General features: G+C 46.1%; 1 pseudogene; it reads left to right on the forward strand.

Moving 5' to 3' along the window:
• The first annotated feature begins 8,329 nt into the window (after positions 1-8,329).
• LOC118578298 lies at positions 8,330-9,384 on the forward strand (annotated as a pseudogene).
• The last annotated feature ends 248 nt before the right edge of the window (positions 9,385-9,632 follow it).

Consider the following 9,632-nt stretch of genomic DNA (forward strand, 5'->3'; position numbering starts at 1 on the left):
AAAAAGGGAGTTACTTTGTTGTAGAATATTATTTTACAAATATTAGGCAAAGATGTGTTACATTTGTTTATGCTACAGGATATTATTTTAGCTATGTAAAGGTGTGTTACTTTTGTTGATGTTGCATATGTTTAATTATAAGAAGAGCTGTTTTACCTTGCCTGCCTAAAGCACCTGATTGGCCCAATAAAGAGCTGAACTGCCAATAGCTAGGCAGAGAAAGGATAGGCGGGTCTTGCAGGCCAAGAGAATAAATAGGAGAAATCTAGACCGAGAGGAAGAACAAGAAGAACCAGAGAAAGCAGAGAAAATGAGGGGCATGCCTGGGGCCAGAAGCCAGGTGCCCAGTCAGCTAGACATGAGAATCAGTAAAAGTAAGATATACAGAAGGAAGAAGGGTAGTAAGTCCAAAGCAAAAGGTAAGTAAAGAGAAACAGTTTTATTTGAGCTAAAAGAGAAAGCCAGAAAAGAGGTAAGCTAAGGCCGAGCACTCAAAACTAAGAATAAGTCTCTGTGTCATGGTTTGGGAGTTGGCTGGGAGTTGGGAGAAAAAGCCTGGTACAGTACTTCTTGGCTTTTCCGTCTCCTGATCAATACGAGTGACAAGGACTCAAGGTGTTAGTCATGGACTTGCAAAGGTTAAAAGAACTTTAAATATCACTAGGCTAGAGACGGTGAGTAGATGAGCCATTCCTGTGCTCAGGCAAACATCACTAATCAATAATGGCATCATTAATCAATCATGGTACTCTCTCACGCTAACCTGTCTTGTTGATTCTAGCCAATGGGTTTTGTTGTCAAAATTCTAGCTGTTCCTCTTGTACTAACTCATTACTCCTCCAGAAGATCATATAGCATTGTTCAACTTTTATTTATTTTTTCATCTTGTTGTTATTGCTCTGAGCATATTTCTTTGGTTCTAGTTGGCATGACTTCCAGGAGGTAGCTTGTGACCTACTTGAGGATAGGGGTCTTAGCCTGTATCTATGGTCCTCACAGGGCCTACCTCAACCTTGAACATATAGTAGTTAGTACTTTCGTCAGAACCAACAGTTGATAGGTCTGCTAAGGTCATATTCAAAGCCAAGCCTAACTGGGTGTCACTGGTGTCTTGGAAGTCAGTGATCAACCACTCTAGCAAGAGGCAATGGGGCCAAATAAAGAGAAGCCTCTAGTGTGCTAATGATACTCATGGTTGTTTTTTGTTTTCTTTTGTTCACGAGAGGGTCTCGTTCTATAGCACAGAATGTCCTGAACTTACTGTGTAGCCCAAATTGGCCTCAACTTGTGGCAATCCTCCTATCTCAGCCTCCATTCTGGGATCATAACTCTTATTCTAAAACCATTTGCTGTGGTTTACTTAATTCTTTATCTCTAAGTATTCCAAATTTTCCCATTTGGTACTAAAGAAAACCACACCAAAAGTCCAAAACCAGCACGGGAGTATGGGAGGACATCACCAATTGGATGGAAATAAGACATGAACTCTGGCTTAGTCTGTCATCAGTCAGTCTGCCACAGGAGGGAGTGATATTAACATCTGTAGCACATCAGGAGCTGTGCTAGGTACTTTCCTTTTAGTCATATTTAGCCCTTATACACAGTCTGAAACATCAGCTTCCCCATTTACAGATGAGATAACATCACTCAGAGATGTTTGAGTTCCTGCCCAGCTGGTTTTATCAGGTACGTATTCCAAACCTGTAAGATTGTGGAGCTGGGCAGAGCTGGACCCACAGAGAGTAATATAGACCGAATTCACCATGAGACCAGAAAGGAGTTCATTTGAAAGATCGACCAGGTGGCCCCTACTCCTTGCTTAAGAGAGCAAGCACAATTTCTAGGGGGACCTTGATGACTAGCCACGATATTCTTGTGTATTCATGATTCTCTCTTCCTTACTATTGAGGATGGGGAAAGAGAGGAGGGGAGGGGGAAGCCATGTGATCCCAACGGCCTGAAGATCACCTCCTGTATCTTTTCCCTTGCCAATCTCTGTTACCTGAGCACTCACAGGCCACTAGAACTTTCCACATTTAGCTATAGTTTCTGACCATCCTGCAAGTGCTTGGTGAAAGACACAACTTTCACACTGAACTTGGAGAGCTTGTTGGTATGGTACAAACTGTGGTGTTCATGTGTATCTGTCTGGCAACACAATCACTTGATGTAAAAGGTATCTGTGGAGAATTCTGGCTCTGAGCAGGGGAGGAGGTCAGGCCACCCCATCAGAACTCCTGCCATTCTGGCATAAAAGGCTCCTGCCTCTAAGGCTATGGGAAGTGGCATGGATGGAGCCAAGTCAAAGGCTAATTATCATCCAGAAAAACAAAAACACTGTTTTCAAGTTCTGTCAAAAGGGACTCAGATGGGTGGAAGTCCAGGTTATGTCGTCAATGCTCACAGCAATGCAGTCTACATTTCAAATGCCAGGACAAAGTTCTGGTCTTCTAGTTTCCTGTTGGTATCCTGAGGCCTGCTCGTGGTCTGAGGACCAATCTGTTCATCTGGGTAATTCACAGTGACCTGTGCACAGCTCGGTAACCCAGTGTCCACACCCAGCTTGGAGCAAGGGTCAGACACAGCACAAGGAAGGCTTGTTCTGCCGGAAACATGCTGTCTGACGGGGGCAGGCTGATGAAGTGGGAGTTCCTGACTTCACCTCAACCTACCCTCAGCTTGGTCACAAACTTAGTGCCCTCTTTATCCCCAGATGAAAGGGGACAGTTGTCTTACTTGGAGTTAGGGTGCCAATGTGTTTACTCTTCTTTGTAGGGAATGTTTCTGGACCTTTCTTCTCTTTCTCACAAAGACCCAAGGCAACCCTCAAGAGTCCAAAAGGACCCTAGACCCTGCTCTCTACCCAGCTCCTTTCCACACGACAAGGAACTTTGAATTCTTTCCTTATTTGTTTCAGAAGGTGCTTTTAGCCGACCTGCCATTCCGTGATGGCCAACTACCACTAACAATGTCTGTGTGCATGTCGACTCACTGTCGACTTGCTGTTGCATCAGGACCTTGGCCCTGCACATCGCACGTGCAGATACTTGGAGATGAGGAAGAAAAAGAGGAGAGGTAGGGTTCTAAGTGGTGAGTGGACATGGTAGAAGAGGGATGAGGAGGTTTGCTGACTGGAGGAGATGCAGAAGATGAACGAGGAGAGGAATGTGGAGAATAAGGAAACTGGGTGTGGGTGGGAAAACAACCCGGATACTACCAGGGACTAGACCTGAAGGGACAGGAAGAAGGGACATACATACCTGCGGTATGTCAGGTACCACACCAGGGCCTTAAGTGCTTTTCCACATAATCCTTACACGGATCAGAAAACATTTCTTATTTATATTCTTTGGAGAGGAAACTTAATTTTCAGAAAGTTTACGTGGCTTGTCCAATGTCACTCAACTATGAGGCAATAGTGACAGATCTGGAGGGTCCAACCCTCCCTAAGGGCAAGCTGGAGGTTAAGCATTGTTGGATGACAGATTACTGGAGAAAAATGTTAATGTATGTTAAGTCTATATTGCAACTCCCCCCCCCACCTTTAAATGGCTGAAGCTATTAGCTTGATTGACAGCTGTCAGACCCAAGACTGTCCATGAATGGCAGCTGCCTAGGGGCAGAGCTCCAGGAAAAGATGGAAGCCAGATTGGAGCTGCTAGTGTTAAGTCTGGAGGGCTTGTGCGTTCAGTGATGCCTCTTCTGAGGCTCTGCTCTGGGGAGGTAAAAACAACTTCACCATTTTCAAAGAGAGCCCTCCTGCTTTCGACATCTCATGACTGATAGAGGAGGCCACAGTGAGCCAGTGACTCCAGGCAGAGCCTGGGACCCACCAAAGATCTTTGCTTGCTCTCTAACCAGAGCTATGCTTTGGAAAGCTTTGCTATAGGCCACTTCAGATACCAGATACCCTGCCACAGTTTTGGGAGACTTCACTTTGACCACGACAGCTTCAGATGACCCTTGAAAGACTCTGCCTACAGCTACTCCAGGTGAGCCCTCCTGCCCCCAGTCCCCTCACCTCCTCATAACCCTCCTCAATCTGGTAGCTTAAACCAATGGAAGAGAGAGCTCCAACTCTTCAAATGCTGTTGAAAGCGGTCGAGAACGGGAGCTGAGTGCTGACGTGACTCTTCTACTGGACATTTTTTGGTTGTTGCCTTCTGGTCTCTTTAAACTGCATGCAGGCTGGAGCAGAGCTCAGCAGGTTGAGTTTTTCTCATGCGATTGGAATTGCAACCATCACCATCACCATCACTATACGAGGATGAGCAGGATGCCCACATTTTCAAAACCTGAGGCTGGAGGGAAGCTCTCTCTTTTTGGAAGTTTGGATCTTCATCCAAAACTTACATAGTTAATCTGCAGATCCATTGGCAGCCTGTAATCTACCTCGTGGATACATCTTGTGAAGGTCACTTATCATGCAGAGGCCACTAGAGTCAAGCAAATTGAGTTGAAATCTGGCCCCATACCAGGCTATATTCACCATCTACTGTAAGATGAATTGCTAAATGGTCTTATTAATAAAAACCCCAGATCCAGATATTGGGGTGAAAACTGAGAGATCAGAGAAGAATAAAGAAGCCAGCCACATTCTTACTACTAGGAAATGCTCAACCAAAGAGAGCTACTTCCTGTATACTCACGCCTTATATGCCTTTCTGTGCCCTGCCATCTCACTTCCTCTCTCCGCCCAGCTACATCACTTCCTTTTTCTGCCCAGCTCTATCACTTTCTGTCTAAACAGACCTCCAGACTTCCATGGTTAGCTAGTGTTGGAATTTAAGGTGTGTGCTACCACTCCTGGCTCTGTTCCCAGTGTGGCCTTGAACTCACAGATGTCTGGATGAATCTCTGCCTTCTGAATGCTAGGATTAAAGGCATGTGCTACCACTGCCTGGCTTTTATATTTAATATAGTGGCTGGCTTTTTACTCTGATCCTCAGATAAGCTTTATTGGGGTGCATAAATAAAATATCACCACAACCTATGTTCAAGGCCTCAGCTCGTGCTCTGTGAATGGGAGAATGTAACTGATCTACCTGAAAGGAAGGAATGGATTCTAACTACATATGTGTCCCTCACTTTCTCTATCAGACTCTTGAAAGAATGGGCTCCAAGAAATTAGAATTCTCCAGGAATCTCTTGCTGAGAGAGTAAATGGGGGAATCCAGAGGAGGAACTTGTCACCTAGAGAAAAAAAGTTTCTCACATGACCTTGTAGGAGAGACTTGGAGCTGAGACAAAGGTGGGCTGAGGACCACTCCTTGCTGAGCTGCTTAGATGTGTATTATTTTTGCTTTCTATTTAGACCCTGCCCTCATGTCAGGGTCTCCAAAATTAGAGGCATCACTGGATCCTTTTGTCCTTCTGCCTATGGCCACACTGAATAAATCTCCATTTTCTGCTTTTCACTGTTAATTTGGCTTTCTCCAATTAGCATATGGGTGGCTGAATCTGGATTGTTAGGGCATTGGTTGTGACTCCTGAGTCTGGTAACAGGAAGGTAGATAGTAATGGAGACTCTGCCTCTGTCTAGATGTTGTTTTATTACACGAAGTGAGAATTGTCATAAGCACATATATTGAGTTCTATTGGAGTCACTGTTATAAATTTCACTGTCATCAAAGGAGCCCAGGCTCTTAGGCAGGAAAATGGACAGTCACCATCAAACCCTGGTGACGAAAGTGGAGCTTTCAGAGGCTAAGGGTAGGTCATGGGGGGCCTGTGGTCTTCCATTTGCTCTGCATTTAGAGCCCCAGGAAGAACTGAGGCTCCTCTACATCCTTTCACACACCCCAAGACTAAATGCCCTGAGGGTAGAGCTATGGGTTTAGCCAGTAATTTAATAACTTCTACCTAGTCACATCTAAGCTCTGTCTTCTTTACTAAGACTCCAAATGTTCAACCCTTCCTGGCAATTAAACTTCTAAAGGCTGAACGCTCACAGAGCTGGACCATCTCCAGATTCCCTCCCTGCCTTCCCTCCTGCAGGTTGGCAGCATGCAGGGTGGAGCCTGGTAAAGTGCCACATCCCCCTTTGCCACCTGCATCTCATTGGCTGGCTGACCTTCACTGCAGCTGTGCTTCAAGATGAGCACTTCAGTCATTGCTTCCTAATAACTCTGTTCCCCACTAATTCCAGAGCTAGTGAGTTCCTGTCCTCTCACTCACACACAGCACTCCAAGCCATCTGCACACACTACAGGATACTTTCCCTGACATCGCAGTGTTCAGACCCACCAAGTCCTCTTGCATCTCACTATTTGTACTATGCATGCCCTAAGGGAGCAACCCAGAAAGACCAGGCCTCCTGTCTCTTTACACGTTTAATACAGAGGCCAGGGACTGATTTGTAGCAACACAGACTTGGTCTTAATCATTCTTCTTACTAACTTCTCATGGTATTCCTCATCCATATCTTTTAGTGACTGTTCTAGGCACTTGTTTTGAGGTCACAGGCCCACTCATATCTAAGAGTCATCTTCAGATTGTGGAATTTATTTTCTGTCATATTCCATGGCATCTGAAACAGTGCATTGCAGACCCTTGGTAACCACATGTCAAAGAATGAGCAGTTGTGTGGACAAGAGCCATGATGCTGTGGGATGTCTTTGCATATGCTGTGAATATGTGTTGCTCTGATTGGTTGATAAATAAAAGCTGTTTGGCCCATGGCAAGGCAGCTTAGAGGCAGGTGGGAAAAATCCAGGGGAGAGACAAAAAAGAAGGAAGGCAAAGGTGAAGGAGACGCCATCCCGCTGTCCAGGAAACAGCATGTAATAGCACACAGGTAAAGCCACGGAACATGTGGCAACATATACATTAATAGAAATGGGCTGAGTTTAGTTATAAGAGCTAGCTAATAAGAAAATTGAGCCACAGGTCATGGCTATGCAATCTGTAATTGATATAAGCCTCTGTGTGTTTACTTGGGTCTGAGTGGCTGCCGGATGGGCAGGACACAGGAAAACTTCCAGCTACATCATGCTGCCACAATATATAAAGCTTCTCCCTAATAGAGTCCAAGGATTATTGCAGCCTCATTTTTGGAAGGGTTTTATTTCACCTGCCCCTTCACTTTGGAAGCAGGAATTTTATTTTCACACGTTATTTGGGGGAACTTCCAGTATAGAGTCTAATTTATGATGATCCAGGGAAGCTTTTGCTACAGGGCTTCTAAAGACAATAGCAAACTTGTCTGAAACTGAACCTAATTTATGGTGTGAAAATTTTGCACAGTTTACTGTAAACCTGACATAATTACATGTGATTATTCACAATCATGCAGTAGGATTCTGGTATTAATTCCCAACCCCTCCTCACCAAGGACTGGTGAAAACCCATAGCTATGTGGTCATGGAGAGGTCTTACCAGCATCTGCTTAGGTTTCACCACTTGTGGGACACCAGTTACTTCATCCCACCTTGCAAGCTGCTCCTGACCTGTACTTGTCATCACAGGGCTGTTCATTTCCTTAATCTGAGAGTTTTCTCTGAGGAATTGCAAAGGCTTCTTCAGTTTTGCTTGGAATCGAACACAACTTGGATTTTAAATTCAAAAGATGAAAATGGGGCAGTTTGGACAAAGGTACACAGAATATCTGAATTAGAAGAGATGTGAAGCACCATTGAGCCCAGCAACACACCGTTCTCTGTTTTAGGCATCAGTACCAAGTGATGCTGGGTCTTTTGCCAGAAGAAATGCTGAGATCATTTGCTGATGTTGGCCACATGCAAGGGGTGAGGCATTTGTGGCAAATGGCCACAGATTTCTCCTTGCAGAAGGCAGGGATGCCCAATGGGTCAGGGGTGGGAAGGACTCAAGGATCAATGGTGAGACGGTCTCAAGTTAAAAATAGCACTGAATTTTAGGGAAATGGGAAGCAGGTAGCAGACGGTGTCAATATCAACTGGTATTCAAACGCTCTTCCAAAATGAGAAGGTTGGGAACAGATTAAAAAACAAGGATGCCTGGCCACAGGTAAGCGGCTTTAGGGCAAAGAAGGTCTGAGTCCAAACAATGGTGAAATGTCCAACTGTGAGTCCAGCAGATTTCCATTCTTATGAGCATCACCAGGAGTGACAGGGACAGGAAAGTGACACGTGTCCCTTACCCACAACAAGTGTGCTAAAATTATAGGAGGCTTGCTCTTTAGGCATTCGGAAAACCTCTCCCACTTCTGCAGAAAAAGTGTTGCCGTTTCCTAAGGACAAATCAAATTGGTCCTGAGGACACACACTCAAAAACAAAACCATAATTTAAAGAAAACTAGGCTCAGAGACAGCCCAGAGTCTGCAGCCTGGGCACCCCAGGAGACAAGTGATTGGCCTACCACAGCGTCCTGGTGGAGTCCATCAGTTGCCATGCCTGGAGCAAGGACCATACACAGATTGCTATCTGCCCCAACAACCATGAGGTGTACATCTTTGAGAAGAGTGGTGCCTAGTGGAACAATGTTCATGAGCTTAAGGAGCATAAGAGGCAGGTGACAGGCATCGCCTGGACCCCTAAGAGTAAACGTGTTGTGACCTGCGGCATAGACCGCAATGCCCATGTGTGGACACCGAAGGGCAGCATGTGGAAGCCCACAACGGCCATCCTGTGGATCAACTTAGTTCACCGTGGGTGGTGGCTATCATGTCATCTCCATCTGTTATTTTGAGCTGGAGAATGACTGGCGGGTGTGTAAGCACATCAAAAAGCCCATCCGCTCCACTGTCCTCAGCCTTGACTGGCACCCCAACAACTTGCTCCTGGCCGCAGGTTCCTGTGACTTCAAGTGCAGGATCTTCTCTGCCTATATCAAGGAGGTGGAGGAGTGGTCAGCTCTGGCCCCATGGGGGGTTTTAAGATGCCCTTTTGGGAGCTGATGTTGGAGTCCAGCAGCAGTTATGACTGGGTGCATGCGTCTGCTTCTTGGCAAGTGGGAGCTATGTGGCTTCGGTCAGGCCCGACAGCACCATGTGCCTGGTAGATACTGACAAGGAGATGGCCATCGCAACCCTGGCCTCTGAAACCTTGTCACTTCTGGCCACCACTTCATCATAGAAAATAGTCTAGTGCCAGCGGGCCATGGCTGCTTCCCCGTGCTGTTTACCTATGACAGTTCTGTGGGGACACTGAGCTTTGGTGGTCGGCTGGATGTGCCCAAGCAGAGCTCCCAGCGTGGCCTATGCCTGTGAGAGCTTCCAGAACCTCGACAAGAAGGCCAGCTCTGAGGGTGGTGCAGCCACAGGCATCTGCCTAGACCCACTGCACCAGAACAGTGTCCCCCAAATCTCGGTGCTCAGCGGGGGCAAGGCCAAGTGCTCGCAGTTCTGCACTACAGGCATGGATGGTGGCATGAGCATCTGGGATGTGAAGAGCTTGGAGTTCTGAAGATGTCAGGAGTGCTGCCCTCATTCCAGCTGCTGGGAAACGGGGGTGGGGGGAAGGATGAGGAGGCTAAGGGTTGCTTTGCTGAATGCTTCTAGGGTGCCAGTACCAGGTGAGGAACTTTCCTACCTATTTAAGGAATGTGTGCTTTTAAAGAAATGCTTTCACTTACTGCTTAAAAAAAAAGCTGCCCACCCCCCAAAGAAAATTTGTAATTTAAAGAACAGGAGAGAACAACATGGTAACATAAA

Source organism: Onychomys torridus, chromosome 1 (genome assembly GCF_903995425.1).
Source record: "Onychomys torridus chromosome 1, mOncTor1.1, whole genome shotgun sequence".
In the NCBI taxonomy this organism is placed as follows: Eukaryota; Metazoa; Chordata; class Mammalia; order Rodentia; family Cricetidae; genus Onychomys; species Onychomys torridus.